Source organism: Camelus bactrianus, chromosome 2 (genome assembly GCF_048773025.1).
Source record: "Camelus bactrianus isolate YW-2024 breed Bactrian camel chromosome 2, ASM4877302v1, whole genome shotgun sequence".
Lineage (NCBI taxonomy): Eukaryota > Metazoa > Chordata > Mammalia > Artiodactyla > Camelidae > Camelus > Camelus bactrianus.
Genome location: NC_133540.1, coordinates 11,962,340 through 11,979,127, shown reverse-complemented (window position 1 = coordinate 11,979,127; position 16,788 = coordinate 11,962,340).

Here is a 16,788-nt window from a genome sequence, read left to right as displayed (position 1 = left end):
TCTTGTCCTGGAAGAGAACACAGCACAGACTGTGACCAGCAGCAGGTGTGGCCGGGAACTGCAGGACTGGGGGGAGAGCCAGACTGTCTGCATCCAGACCGGGGGCTCTTGGAGTGTGAAGAAGCCCAGTCCTCACTGCCCCTGAAGTGAGGAAAACACCCTCAGGTGAGTTAAAGTGCTTAAGACCAAGGTCTGTTGGCTGGAAAAGACAAACGGGTCCCTAAGGGGAGGGTAGTTGATGTTCCAGTCCCCACCAAGGCCCTAAGGGCTGGCGGGGAACCAGGCTGGATGCTCCACTGGACCCAGTGCCCCCACGGGGCTGGGGCCTTCGGGAACAAGCAGAAAGCCCTCAGTCTCTGTGGGGAACGGGGCAGTGTGGGAGCATCCCTGCAGCGAGTCAAGTGACGTCAGGGCTTGTCGGATCCGTTTTTATGGCCACACCGAGCCTCAGCAGAAGCCATGGCAAGAGTGGATTCCTGTCTCTCCAGGTGCCATCTTGTCTGAGTTCCAGGATTCAGACCCGATCCCCTGGGGTGCTAGGACATTTATACACAGAGGCGGCTCGAGGAGGCCTCAAGAGGGTGGTAATGGCCTTCCTGCCAACACGATTACACAAAGATCAATCAATCAATGGGAAGTAAATAAGAACCATGGTCACATCTGGACCCCAAGCTTAGACGTGGTATATGGGTGACATTTATCGACAATCCAGCGAGGTTCTGGTCAGAGCTAGAGGCCAGGGCAGCAAGATGGGAGTGGCACTAAGGAGCATTGTGGTGCAGAGGCTAGACTGGGGGTCTGCAGGCTCCTCCCAGGAGGATCCTCAGAGTTTTGGAGGTGGCTAACTTGCCTGATTCGTGTCACCAGCAAGTGATGCCACGTGCTGAAAATCAGCTATAATCCTGAGCCGGGTCAGCCCTGGGTGATGTGATAAAAGCTCCTACAAGAGGGAGCACCAGGCGGATAGTGAACCAACCAACAGGCTGATGCGTTTCTGGCCTGTGTTTATCGTGCTTTCATAGCCAAGAATGAGGAGAGAGTTGAATGGCTCACCATGAAGATTTTAACAACTTAAGAGGTTTCCGTGTCTCACTGCATTTCAGTGTCACCCGGAGGAATTCAGGAGGTGTTTAGACCCAGTGGAGACTAACGGCATCTTGGTTCCTCAACCTGGCAAACCTACCAGCCCTCTATGGCCAGACCTTGTCAAGTGCCTTCCCTTGTAACAAAACCTTTCCACCCACGATTGTGGTATGCTTTTATTTTTTTTAATTAATGGGAATGAAGATACCTTACAGCCTACTCAGACCTTTCCTTGGGGCTTCTGCCCTTAGACCCCGGCAAGGGGACCCTCTGACCTGGGTCCTGCACTACAGAGGGTCCCTCTGGCCCTGACACTTCCTCTGGCCATGCCCTCCATGGGGTGGAGTCAGCAGGGCCAAGGGGACATGGTCATTGGCTCCGCCCTGTGCTCTAGAAACCCAGACCACAAATGCCCTGTCTCAGCAGCCCCTGACCCATTTCTAGTGCCTGCATCAGCTCTCCCCGGAGTTCAGATTCCTAGGACTCACAGAGAGGCCAAAGCATAGCTGTTTGCATGGAGGATATGAGCAGAGCCCGGACATGAGGTCTGTGTGTCCCCCTGTGCACATCCAAGGCCCCTTGTGGCAAGGGATGGACCCAGCATTGGGAAGAAAACGGTCAGGCTAGTGATCAGAGACTGGGAATCAGCTCTCCCCACACGCTCACTTTCTTTGCCGGACTCCCCTGTGTCTGGGAATTCTAAATTTGAACCTGGCCTTCCCCCTTATAATGAATGTATATTTGTAAAGGCAGGAGATTAGACCCTACTGCACTTAACATGTTTACATGTATAGGATGTGAGCTCCCAGGTATGCTCTGGCCCTGCACTTCCAAAGGTCCAGAGCAGTTATGTTGGCTCTACTGAGACTGTAAGTGGTAAAGACCATCTCCAGAGAGGAGGGGTTCCTGCTTCACGCTCCAAAGTCAGGATCTTCTGAGTGGATAAAACAATGGACACTGTGACCCTCAATTGTAAATTGATTTAGAATAACGCCAAAGTGTGTAAGACGTGTGTGTACGCATGCACGCACCTGGGGACGTGTGTGGTACATGACTGTGTGTGTGTGTGTGCATGCGCATGCCTGGGGATGTATATGGTTCTGTATGTTATGTATGTGTGTGCGCCTGAGAGCGTGTGTGGTTGTGTGTATGTTATGAGTGTGTGTGTGTTACATGACTCCATGTGTGTGTGCCCGTGGGGATGTATGTGGAGCAGAGCCAGTGTGTCTGCACGTGTGTTTGTGTGTACGTGCATGTATTAGTTTTAATAGTAGAAGCTGTCCTTTAGAATTATGAAGTAGTAAAAATTGTATGATGTCCTTGGCTGTATAATTCAAAATTAAAATAATCTTCAATCACCAGAAATTTAGTCCCCCTCAGATTCTGATTTTTTTTCCATATTGATTATGTCTTCATTTCACTGATGAGGAAACTGTAGCTTAGAGATGTTAACTGACTCAACCAAGGACATGGAGCTAGCGAGCCCAGGACCAGGACGCAGTCCAAGCCACGATGTTCCAGAGGCCTGGAGCCCTGCTCACGATCACACGTGGCCTCTTGGCGGGGGAACAGATTCTGATGGGCTGTGGCCAGCGTGCAGGCTGCCCAAGCCGGGGATTCGGGAAGCTGGGCGGAGAGTACCAGACAGCAGACAAGAGTGAAGGGCTGCTCAGAAGTCAGATAGGTTCCTAGGACTTGGATGAGGAAGGATGCTCACTGATAATCCTTGATCACTTTGCTGGTGGCTAAAAGGGACCAAGGCCTATGAGAGCAATTCTGGGAGCTGCCTGCCAAAACCTGGAAAAGGACTGCTCAGGACTGGCTCTGCAGTAGGAGCAGAGGAAGGAAATGCCGCCTCTTGGTGGACATTATTGGTGATGGCAGTAGGAGGCCTAGCAGCCTTGGCATAGAGGTGGCAGGACAAGGTCCTAGTGGATGATCGTTTTCAAGTGTCTTAAAAATCATTGCTTCATATATTTTATCCATTTTGTGGTTTATTGTAGGGTGGTAATTATGGTCAGTGTTACTCCATATTACCTGGATTAATTAATTTTTTTATTGTTAATTTTCTCTTCAGTGATTTGGAAGCTATATTACCTCTTAATGAAAATTCTCTCTAAATTTTTAAAAATCATCTCTAAGTTCGTAACTTTATATGCAATTGGACCAGTATTCCTATAAGAGTCTCAAAAATGAAATAATCTATTAGATCCTGTTCCTCAATAATGAAAAATTTAGCATATTTTACCTCTCTGCTCTTCCAAACTGTGTGTGTGTGTGTGTGTGTGCGTGTGTGTGTTTGTGTGCTCCAGTTACTTTTTAGACAGTTGCTTTAAGTTTGTTACATTAACAAAGAAAATATAGGTATAAACATCTTGGATTTCATTGCTCACTAACACTATTTAATTCCATGTGTTTCCCACTTTTGAGTTATTTACTTATCGGGATTTCCCAATCAACTGGACACAAGATTGACTAATTTTTTTCAAGCGGTTGACTTGGAAAACTTTCATATCTATATGCAGATTTATGTTCTCCTCATCAACAACTCTCAGTGTGTTGTTCATAGCCCAAACCTTATTTTAAATTAAGGCATTGTCTTTCATCACCAAAAAAAAAAAAAAAAAAAAAAAAAAAATTCTTAATTTAAGGTGCTGTCTTTTTATGGCTGGCTAGTCTTGTATGCTGAATGGATATTAATAGAGATTTCCTTAACCTTCCTCCTTCTTTTTGCCATAACTCGAATTCATTGAGAAGCATGTTTTTACCATTTATCACATGGGCTTCCACTTTGACTTCCGCCTTAAACCATCACCCCACTCTTTTTCTCCATGCTTATTCCTGAAAAAGTGAGCTCTCTATCTGTTTAAAGGTGGTTCCAGTTAAAGATGTGTGACTCCCTGTCCAAAGGTCCAAAGGAAGAGAAAAGGAAAGATTCCTGTTTCTGGTGGTTACATTTCGTCAGCTTAGAGATCTAGTTATCCGTGTGGCTGCAGTGGAATCTGCAATATCTTGGCACAGAGTTTCCTTTTTCTGGCTTACTAGGGGAGCCTCATTAGCTGGGGTCAAGACGCTGTGGCCGTTGTCAGGATCCCGGGGCTGAGGCAGCCCCTCTCCCTCCTTGTTATTTTGATCTTGCAAACTGGGTCCCAGCTATGTGAACCCTGGACCTGGCGGCCAGGATCGCCCCCCATGCACCGTGTCCCCAGTTCCTCGGCGTCCCTCACTGCTATCAGCTAGTTCCAGTAAGAGTACGAGATGGCTTCCACTGCGGTCCTTCCTCCTTCCTCTCCAGGCAGGCCCTCCTTTCCCACTAGTTGGCCCTAAGCCTTCTCTCCTGCGCTACATAAGCTGACGGAATTCCTCAGGGTTTCCAGCAGGTAGATGGCGCTCTTCTATGTTTGGACCCCTTCAGTGCTTGCAGTGGAAATTTAGGAGGTGGGAAGGAGGAGCTTGGGGGTTCTCCGGATCTAGGGGCTCCCTATCCAGCAGATTCAACTAACTGTGGATTGAAAATACTCGGGAAAAAACACAAAGTTTCAAAAAGCAACACTTGAATTTGCCATACACTGGCAACTACTTACATAGCATTCATGTTTTATTAGATACCAGAAGTAACCTAGAGATAATTTAAAGTACACAGGAGGACACAGCAAAAGAGAAAGTGACAACAAATATACGTGTATATTCATGTATAACTGAAAACTTCTGCTGTATGCTGGAATTTGATACAATGTTGTAAAATGACTATATCTCAATAAAAAAAGTTTGTATATATATTGAAAAAGTAGATGGGAGGATGTACATGAGTCCCATGCAAGTCCTATGTCATTTTATACAAGAGGTGTCAACATCCATGGATGTTGACGTCTGGGGGGAGTCCTGGAACAAGTGCCCCATGGTTACCAAGGAATGACTGGAGGCCCAGGCTCCTTATCCCAGCCTGTCAGGTCCCCATGTGGTCTGAATCCTACCTGTACCACACTTCCCTTGTCACTCTCCTCCAGCCCTGGCAGACTGCCCTCTGATTTTTGAACAGGCCACACTCACTGTGTTTCATATCTGGCCCCTAGAAATACACGTTACTTTCTGAGAATGGCTCTGCTTTCACAAAATGGGCTGCATTGTTACTAGAGAAGACAGTGTGGATGTTCCTTTAAAAACTGAAAATGGACTTAACTCATGATCCAGCCTTCCCACACCTGGACATATGTCAGAAGAAAACTCTAATTCAAAAAGTCACATGCACCTCAATGCTCACAGCAGCACTATTTATTATAGCCAGGACATGGCAACAACACAAATGTCCATCAGCAGCTGACTGGATAAAGCAGTAGTAGTATACTTATACAATGGAATACTACTCAGCCATGAAAAAACAAAACAATGTCATTTGCAGTAACATAGATGGACGTAGAGATAGTCATTCTAAGTGAAGTAAGCCAGAAAAAGAGAAAAATGCCATATGATTTCACTTATATGTGGAATCTAAAAAAAGACACAAATGAATTTAACTACAAAAGAGAAACAGACCCACAGACATAGAGAAACAAACTTACGGTTCCCAGGGAGAGAAGGGGATGGGAAGGGATAAATATGGGGATTCAAAAAGTGCCCGTCTTGGGGAGTGATGGAAATGTTAGCTATCTTGATCGTGGTGATGGTTTTCTGGGTGTAGACATTTATCAAATTCATCAAATAGAACATGTGAAATATGTGTATTTTACTGTACAGGAATCATACGACAATAAACGTGCCTGTAAAAAAACAAGAAAAGATTGGCGGCATTTTGTCCTACTTTTTTATGTGTCTTTAGTGAGTGGGTCTTCAAGTTTCTGGTCTGCCATATTTTCTGAACCAGAAGTGCCCTGCTTCCCTTTCCTTTGTTAAATTGTCAGTGGGTGGCATTTATTCCCGTGGCTTCAACTGCTCTCTGTCCACTGATTAACTGTCAAATCTTTTCCAGCATGGGCATCTCAGTTCAGTCCCAGAAATATATGTATAATTGACAACTAGACATTCCCATTTTATTAGCCCATAAAAATCTCAAGCACTGTATGTTTGGATTTACACTCGCTCAGACCTAGGTTTACTTTTTCAAACAACGGCATCACTATCCCTTCTGTTTTCCGTGCCAAACATCTGGGAGTTTTCCTTTACTTTTCCACTCCCTCACCCCCGTCAGTACTACAATTCTATTCCTTAATGTCCCCCAACTAAATCCCTGCTCCTCGCTCCCCACTGCATTAATTCCCACCCCTTGCTAGTCTGCCCAGTGCTGTTCTTTAGAGTGAACAATCCACTTTGCTCACTTTTAATGACAAATTTGTGTCACTCTCCTCCTTAAAACCCCAAAGAATTCCCCGCTGCGTATGTGAGGAAGTCCCCGCTCTCTGATTTAACGTCACACCTTCTCATAACCTAGTTGCTGCTTTTTTACAGCCTCAGCTTCCGTTAGTTCCTCACAGCCTCTAGCCTCACTGACCTTCCTTCCCTAATTGCAAAGTGCTGTTAGACACGACCAGACCTCTGCACGAGACACGCAAGCTGCTGAGAATCCCGTCCCCACCACGCAATCTCCTGGTCTACAGATTTGCTGGAATCCTTCAGATGTCAGTGCAGAAAGCATTTCCTCTCTGACACCTTCCCTACCTTCTAGAACCCTGCCCCAGGCAGTGCAAAAGCCCCTCTGAACATACAGTAAACATGATGCCAAGTGAATCTTAACACATTGTTTTGAAAACCTATTTAAATATGTCTTTTCCATGACACACTGTGATCTCCTTGAGGGATGGGGGCTGTTTGGTATTTGTCTAGACAGCTAATGTCTGGCACAGACCCCGGGCCATCGGAAATAGTCTGCTGACTCATCAAGAATTGTCGTCTTTGCGATGTAAGAAAGACTACATGATGTCTGATCTTACACCATCCGGCAAGGGTCAAAATAATTTCACATAGAACTACACAGGAAAAATATGTGTATACTTTTCCTCTTTGTGAGCCCAAGATCATAGGCAGCCTGGAACGGAGGTGTCACTCTAAGCTGTCTGTCCCCTAGGCTGTCACGTCCAGCTTCAACATATTTTTTAGAATTTGTAGGGATACGTGTACATCACCCCGTCTTAGAACAAACGGTGCTTCGGCCTGACCAACTTTAATGTCCATATAAAAATCAGAAATCTTCCAAACTGAAGCCTGAAGAAACATTTCACTTCTCTCCTTCCAGTCTGTCTGCCATCTGCATCCCACATCCCCACTGCTCACCTGCGTCAGACCACCTTCTATCTAGAAACATTTTAGGTGGGACACTTGGATGAGAACTAATTACAGCAGTCATGAAAATGGTCCCATGAACGTACGCTCTGCACAACAAGGATGTTTTGACCGGAGGCCTCAGCCGTGACCTTCAGGGTCTGTTCACATGTTCTGCCTGGCTTCCCTACAGATGTTCTGCAGAAAATCAAGCCTGCAGTTAAAGTCATAGAAGTCCCAAGAAATCCAGAAAAATAGAGTGAGATTCATTTCCTTGGGAATATTTTTGAAAACCATCCACTAATAGGAAGAAGAGCTTTAAGAGGGTCATTTCAGATCAGATGATGTCCAACTGCAGGTGGGTCAGTTTTGTCATTGTTGCTCGCTAGTTGGCTTTCTGCTGCTTCTAACATGCCGCTGTTTAGAGAAGTGGCCTGAGTAGGCCCTCAGAGCAGAAAGGTGAGCTGGGCCTGGAAACAGCCAAGCTCCTCTGCTGTGTAGTGACCCGCTGAGAAGGAAAGGATGGCCCAGGGCTTCCTCTGACTCTCTCCCTCAGTAATAAACTCTATGAAGGGAAAATGGAACAAAAAATCTTAATTCAATATGGTATTGTCAAAGTATAAAAATAATTGTCTTTGGAGGGGATGGTATAGTTGAAGGGGTAGAGTAAATGCTGGGTTCAATTCGCAGTACCTCAATGTAAAAATATAATAAGAAAAAGTCTTTACAATAAAAGAAAAATAACAAATAAGAAAAGAGATCTCAAAGAACCCAAGTTTAAAAAGAAAAAAATGTCTTTTAAAAATAGTAGTCAGCTCGGTCTTTTGCTAGATTAGGAGTTTGGGATTAACAGATACACACTACTATGTATAAAATAAATAACCAACTCCCAGGTCCTTAATAACCTAGTTCAACCTGAATCATTTCTCTTTTTTCCCCTAAGCAACCCGTGGAAGCATCTGAAATTCTCATCTTATAAAAGAATTCATTTAAAGGCGTTTTGAAAGTTACTGGTTAAAAGTTATTTGTGGTTCCATGAATATAGGTCTAGTAAGAATGACAGACAATAAACCACTAAGCAAATTAATATATGACGTACTGCCAGGTTCTAATAATTGCCAGAAAGAAACATAAAGCATATTAGGAGAGAAAATGATTGAATAGGAAATATGTGCGTGCTATTTTAAATAATGTGGTCAGGTAAGTCCTCTCTGAGGGTAAAATAATTTGAACAAAGTCCTGAATGAAGCAAAAGAATAAGCCACATAGGTAACAGACAAGAAAAGCCTCCCAGGCCGGGAGAATTGTAAGTACGAGACTTGGAGTTACAAACACAGCTGTCCTGGTGGGGACCATCTGGGCGTTGAAGATGGGCTGGAGCAGAACGGTGAGAACTGAGGCTGCAGAGACGGGTGAGGGACCGGATCACACAGGGCCTTGGTAGGGACTCTGGATATCCTTCTGAATACAATGGAAAATTACGAGATTATTTTGAAAAGCAGAACAGCTTGATCCGATTCATAATTTAATAAGACCGTTGTGGGTAATATTTGTGGAATAAGCAATGGAAGCAGGGCAAGGTAAGCTGATGGGAAGCCAATGGGAAGAGTGCTGCTGACCTGGAGAGAGACACCGAGGTTGGGCTGGGATGATGGCGGGAGACGGGCTGAAAGGGGGACACGATTTGACAGTAATGGTAACAGGCCTTAATGCTCGAGTTGGACACAGACACAGAGTGGTTCAGGGTGATGGTTATGTGATATTTGGGGCTGAGCCACAGTTTTTGTGCAGAGACCTGAAAGGAGAATAAAGTGGGGACGTTGACATCGGTAAGAAGGGTTGGTGGGTGTTTAATTCCCCCTAGAGCCGCGTCTCTGTTTCTCTGTAGATGAAGTCAGCAGAGCAGGGATAGGTGTTCCTAATTCTGCAGTGAATTGCGTGTCCTTCTCATCGACAAATTCGAGAGGCCGACCTGCCCATCCAATTGCAACATCTTGAATCTGCTTCTTTCTATCCAGGAGGAGATTTCCAACTAAGATGCCACTCAAAAATTCCCATGCCCACAGTTAGAGCTGTGTGCCTTTGGAATGATGTCAGAGATGCCTCCACAGAGGCTTGGTGTGCTCTCTCTCCCTCAGAGCACACAGTTCCCTTCAGTCTGGTGGGTCTCAGCAGAGAAGATTTCACAAGTAGCCCCTCTCAGGCCCTGGGGACCAACCTCATGCTTGGCAGAGCTCTGAAAATGAGCACGAGTTCCGGGCAAAGGGCCTTCTCCAGGGCGCCATCTGGCAGATTACATGAAGACAGTGTACAAAAGAGTGGGAGGGTTGATGGTATAAATGGATTTTACTTTTTGCTCTGAATCTGATTCTGTCCTTCCATTTTATTAAGGAAGAGTTCTTAGGCCAGACATGATTCTCTTTTTTCTTTCTATTTGATCATCCAAGAGGTTTGATAGGGTATTTGTTTTAGGGTAAGAATCTTTAAAAAAAAAAACAAACAACTATGCAAATTGTATCTTGTTAGGTATTTGGACAAGTAAATTCTCCCAGCAGTATTGAACCCCCTTGTACCTCCAGGGGTTCTCCAAAGGTTTACATGTTCCAAATCTGACCCAAAACCAATGAGCCTTTTTGTTTTAAGCACTTCACCATGGACAAAAGATGTCACTAAAGAAGGTGAGAAAAGAGCAGGTCCCCATCATCCAGAGTCCCTCCCAAAGGGCACACAGAAGTAAGGAGGAGATGAACGAGACAAACGGTTTATTTATACACAAGCAGGAGCCAACCAGAAAAGTAAGTACCATGTTAAATGGTGAAAGTTAAAGGCTTTTTTATCAACCTAACTTAATAGGGCAAAGGGAGAGGAGAGAATTGGCTTCCATGACAGGTTTTCTTCTACATCTATTGAATCTCAGGTGTCTTCAGCTTAAAGTGCTTTTGTATTAACCATGGGTTCCATCTGACTTTCCATTCCTCGAACTTTGTTTTCTTTTTCAACATTCACTCATGTATTCTGAGCCCCTGGATTTACCACATGAATTTTAGATTGATTGTCAATTCCTGCAAAACACCACCTGGGATTTGGGTAGGCATTCTTTGAATCCTTAGATCTATTCGTGGACTATTGTCATCTAAGTAGAATGAAGCCTTCTGCTCCATGAATATGAGATTATTCTCTGTGAATGTAGGTCTTAGTTTCTCTCAACAGAATCTCTAATCTATTGTAGTCTTAAGTGTCCAAGTCTGGTACTTCTTCCTCACCTCTTTGGATGCTGATTCAGAAGAGACACGACCTCCTGGAGAACCTCTGCTGCCACGGAGCTGACATGGAACTGCGTCCTGAGAAGACTTTAAATTCTTTTAAAATAGGATTAATGTACTTTAATTACTAGATGAGTAATGAATGGGTCACATTAAGATAGGATTTTAATCCTTTTAGAATTAGTAGAATAATATAGACACAGTACAAAAAATTGAAATATTGCCTAAAAGAGAAGAGATTTGTAATTCCCACCCACAGAGGTGACTATCATGAATGATTTGGTTCTTATGTCTCAGTCTCTGTGTCTCTCAGTATGTCTTTCTCCATCTCTGTCTCTCTCACACTCACAATCAGATCAGTTTACATCTATACTGATTTCACACATATGTGGTCATGCAGATGGGACCCTGGGTGCAGACAGTGGGTCTGCATACTTCCACCCTGAGGCCTCCCTTGACATTGGGTTGAGACCAGACACCCACTTTTCCAACTGCACAGCATTCATTCATCCACATGAACCAGAAAAAATGGACCCCATACACTCTTCATCAACATTAGTATTGCTTTAATTCAGACTGTTTCAACCAGTGCTGTGATGATCACCCTTGAAAAGGCATCTTTGAATAGGTGTGTAAGGATTTTAGTGGGATGAACTGTAAGGATCAGAACTTCTGGGGAAGAGCTGCATCTGTGGCCCTTTGATGCGTCCTGCACCCTGTTCTCCTGAAGAGGAGTGTCCCTTCTCTCTTCCCTCCAGGGGATCTGCTGGAGCCTCTGCCTGCTTACATTGTCACCAGGGCTGGTTGTCACCTGACTAAAGACCCGCCAGTGTGATGGTGACCGGTGCTCTCTCTGCAGTTTCCTTCTGCCTGTGTTCTCACCTGAGAGGTCAAGCATCTCTAACACACACTGGCCACCTGCATTGCCTCTCATTGGAACTGCCCATGTCTGTTCTGTTTCTGTTTAGAACACTGCGTTTCGAAAGGATTTTGGACTACAGGGATGGGAATCCTTTCTCCAACCTTGGGTTATGAGGAATGCTTTTTTCAGGTTGTGGTCTCACTTTCAAGCAGTTTTTCTGGGCTTTTGCTAATTTTTTTGATTGGTTTTGTTTTTGCCACAGGAAGAGCTAAGCATCTCCCTTATGTCTTCTGGCTGTGGTGTCACAGGGGGAACAGCAGTGTCTACCCTGAGATTATGCACAGAGTTACTAAAAGGGCTTCATTTTGTACATCACATCTTTAATCCCCCTGGATATCCCCTTAAAATGATAAAAATGCTGTTTCAAGTGAAAACAAAAAAAATCCCCAGCCCCAGCTAAAAACAAGTGGGCAGGGACAAAAGAAAACTTTTTTAAAGTTTCATTGACAGGGAACACCAAGGAGAGTTAAAGACACTCAGAGAGAAAGAGGACTTGGTGTTGTCAGGAGCTGGGTGAGGAGGGAGGGGAGTGCGCGCTCTGGATCCAAGGTTTCACTTTGAGGAAAGAAATAGTATGAAACTAGATGGTAGTGATGGTCGCACAACATTGTGAATGCCTCTAATGCTCCTCAGTTGCACAATTTAAAAGGGGAAAAGTCTATATTTTATTAATGAAACTCCAAAAAGAAAAATAAACCTTGCCATAAATGAAGTGAAACAAACAAAGGAAACTAAAGAAAACCAAACAAAAACATCTCCAGAGGAAGGGAAGTCAAGTTTGGGAGGGGGAGGGGAATGATAGTGGGAATTTGGAGAACATTTTGGAGAAGAAGGTGTGGGTGGGTGCAGAGGGGGCTCTACCCCAGTTGGTGGTGATGCCTGAACTGTTTCTCCATTGTCCAGCAGTCCAGCTGCAGATGCAGGTTCAGGAGGAGTTGCAGGAGCGGCAGGAGGGAACTCGCGGTCTCCTGCTGGATCCAGATCATCCTTTTTTGGTCTCTGACATCTTCCCCTGCCCCTGCCTCCTCTGTAACTATTGGATGTGGAGAGAGATTTAAGTCTTGTGGAAGAGCTCATGCTGTGTGAGAGGAAAAATTTACCCACCTGCCTCCCTTTCCATGTGCCTCTTCAAGGACAGAAAACTTCCCAGAGCTTTCCAGACAGCTCCCACCCAGAAAGTGCCCACAGGATGTGTTCTGTGACTGAATTTTTCCAGACAGGTGGTCTGAGGCCATTCTTTTCTCTGGTCCCAACAGTAGCTTCTGGGTACACCTCCTTGTGTGGCCCAGCCCTCGCCCCTCCCTCACCTACACACACGCATCAGCCCTGCCTTCCTGAACTTCGGGCTCTGTTTTGGGGGCTCCTGGTCCTCCACCTGACTTGCAGCGAGGTGGGCACTGTGCTCCATGTCAGAGCAGGGTGTGCTGAGCAACCCGTCATCCACAGGCAGGTACCAGGGGAGAGCCCTGGGTGATCTCTGGGTCAGAGGCGTGCCCCACTGATTTGTGGGCCACGGTGGAGGGGACCCTGCCATATCCAGACACACCTGGATCCTGCGCTGGCCCTCAGAAGAGCGGCACATCAGCCCTTCACTTGGGGGAGGGGGCGTTGGTTTTCTTATTCATCAGCTGCTGTTCAATATGTGGTATCTAGCTCTGCAATGACAGTGACCAGCAGCTGACCCGGCCTGGAAGCCTCAGAGCCCTGCCCGGCCAGGAACACTCCTGCTTCTGTCCACTCGACCCTCTGCTGACAGATCAGACCGAGACCTTGTTCAGCTCAGACACCCGGGAGGGAAAAGACATACCCAGAATGCATGGGCTCCACCTTGGGCAGCAGGACCCTTCCCTGGCTCTCCACATCCCAGCCAGCCAGCTTTGCCCTGGGCTGTGGATGTGACCGGCCCACCAGGCCTCTGAACTGCTCTTGCTTTGGGCAGAAACCCATCCCCAAATTGACTGCTCCACCTCCACCAGCCAGGACGGGGCCGTCGGGATACCTGGGTGGGATCAGAGTGGTGGCCTGGCCTGGGCGGGCCTGCCCTGGGCCTCCCTGTGTTACCTTTGGGTCTCTCTGGCCAAAAGTCCAGAGGCGCCTTGGGTGAGACATGACCCAGCGCTGGCAGCGTTGGTTAAGCCCCTCGCTGCGGGCTTTCCGGGGTCTGTGGCCTCGGGATATTGGGATGCAGCAGAACGTGACTCTGTCTCCAATCAAGTGAGCTGAGTAGGAACTTCTCTACAGAGTGGGTGCCTGGTGACTTTAGTTCCAAGTTCTGTTGGGCTCTATTGCTGGGAAAATGAGATCACTTCCTGAGGTCAACTTACCCAAGCTTCCTCCTGACACATAGCTCCCCAAGGACCTTTCTGGGCTGCCGATCTATCATTTCTCACTCCATGCCATGTCCACACACAGTGACACCAACTCAGCCCCCCTCATAGCCCTGGGGAGGCCTGGATGCAGCCAGTGCTGCAGCTCTGAAGATACAGCTGGGTTCAGACATGGCTCCCCCAACTCAACAGTTCTATCACCATGGAAAAGCCACGTGCCTCTCAGGGTCTCCCCAATCTCCCGTCAGCACAGTGGGGACCATTCTGGCCCCTGCTTCCTAGAGAAGCCATCCTGTCTCTAGACCTAGAAACACCTACTGCATCTGTCACCCCCATGGGCTGGCATCACAGGGAGCTCGTGCACAGACTTAGCAAAGGAATGACCCCACAGAGGGATGGCGGAGCGCAGAGAAGATGCCACACAGGCCTGGGTCTGCCCTGAGGTCTGGAGAAAGTCACTTTCCTTATTGCTTGCTTCCCAGCTCCCAGTCGTGCGACTAAATTTAAATACAACTCTGACGTCGTCAGCTCTGGCAAACAACCTCCTAGGTCTTTCTGTCATGTTGACATACAGGCCCAGATTCTGATCTCGGCCTCTGTGGTGGACTGCCCCACAATGTCTTCATACTTTTTGCCTTCAGTTCCCACGCCCTTTTGTGATCCCCACACCCTCCCCTGGAGGATGGATGGACTTTGAGACCAGGTTCTGACATGCAGACTGACTTGTGAAAATGTGCGTGAGTTCCACTCCTTCCCAGCTCCAGTTTTCCTTCTCTCTGTCTCTGTCTCTCAGTGCCTCTCTCTCTGTCTTTTCTCTCTGTTTCTCTGTCTCCCTTGCTTCTCTGTGTTTCAGTCTGTCTGTCTCTTTTCCGGTATGTATGTGTGTATATATTTATGTGTATATGTGTGTATTTATGTGTGTGTATTGTTCGGGCCCAGGGCAGGTCACTTCTGAAAATCCCTTGATGACATATTGATTATTTTGAATTCATGTTACTAAAGAAAAATTATCTTTGAAAATTGTGCAAGCACTTTGATGGAATCTTCTCTAAGGACCAGCACTGCTAGGGAAGTGATGTTCCTGTGGCACTTTGATGTATCCTGTACCTTGTTCTGCCGTAGAGGAGCGTCCATTTGCTCTTCCCTCCAGGGGACCTCCTGGGGCCTCTGCCTGCTCACGTTGTCACCAGGGCTGGTTGTCACCGGGCTAAAGACCTGCCAGTGTGATGGTGGCCAATGTTATCTCTGCAGTCTGTCCATCTGCCTATGTCCTCACCTTACAGGTCGAGCATCTCTAGCACACACTGGCCACCTGCACTGCCTCTCGTTGGAACTGCCTGTGTGTGTTTTGTTTCTTTTCAGAACACTGGGCTTCAAGATGTTTTTGCACCACAGCGATGTGAAGCTTTTCTCCGACCTTGGGTCATGAGGAAAGCTTTTTCCAGGCTGTGGTTTTTCTTTCCAGCTGTCTTTCTTGGCCTTTGTTTTCTGCTTTAGTTTGGTTTTATTTTGCCACAAGAAGAGCTAAGCATCTCCCTTCTGGCTCTGGTTTCACACTTAGAACAGCAGTGCCTACCACGAGATTATGCACAGAGTTACCAAAAGGGCTTCATTTGGTACGTCTCATCTTTAATCCATCTGGATTTCCCTCTCAAAATACAAAAATGCTAATTCACGTGAAAACAAACAAACAAAAAATTCACCCGTCCCTACTTAAGATATGAGGGCAGCGAGAAAAAAAAGCCACCTTTTATATGATTTCATTGATAGGGAACATCCAGGATAGGTTAAGACAGAGAGAGAAAGGGGATTAGTGCTTCTCATTGGCTGGGGGTGGTAGGATGTGGGGTGCGCTTTGTATACAAGCTTTTAGTTTGAGGAAGGCAATTGTCTAAACCAGTGGTGTTGGTCTCACAACATTTTTAATGCACTTAATGCTCCTTAAAATTGCACAATTTAAAATGGGAAAAGGCTAAACTTTATTCTTGTAAACTTAAAACAAAAATAGAATATACTATAATAGAAAAGAAAAATATCTGACTCCATAGAAGATCTGTCCTTTTGGCTTTAACCCTGTGCCCTATTTTCTAGGCTTAATCTTACTAGCTCTGCACCTTTTGTAAAACAGTGTTGCCTTTAGCCTGAAATATACAGGAAAGCCTATTTTCAAGTCTTTGGTCTTTAAGGATATTAACACTTTTGCACTTATATAAAGACAGCAAGTTGCAGAATAGAAAATAACTTTTGCTTTGTTAGAGGTTTTACAGAGGCCCTATGACCTGGTCTATGTTGACAGCTGCAGACCAAGATAATGGCAGACTAATATCTTGGAGAACCATCTTCCCCAAGTCAGACTTCAGGCTCCTTTTCTAGTAAATAGGGGAGGGGCTGTGGTTGGTTGTTGCAAAATTCTTGGTGTCGGATTTCTTTGTCCTTTGAATCCTTTGCAGCTGTCCACGTGAATCAGATCACCGTGTTCCTGTAACACCTGCAACAAAACAAATTTTTCTATTCTGCAACTTGTTATCTTTATAAGAGTGCAAAAGTGTTAATATCCTTAAAGGTCAGAGTTTTGAGAATAGGATCTTCTGTTTATTTCAGCCTAAAGGTAACATTATTTTACAAAAGTTGCAGAGCTAGCAAGACTAAGCCTAGAAAACACGGCAGAGGGTTAAAGGAAAGGAAAAGATCCAATATGGAGTCAGATTTGTTCTTCTCTATTACAGTGCCTTTGGGTGAGAGCTAAGAGGATGACTCCTGGGTGGGTCCTCTACAATCCCAGGCTGCAGTTCAGGCAGGGTCCCTGCCAGATTCACCATGACTTTGGACCTGATCTCCCGCAGAGAAAGTGACAATTATTGGATTAAAATTACCTGTCAAAATCCCTTCAATTGCCTGTAAACTATACCACAGCAGGGGATGTCTCATTGGCCAGTTAACT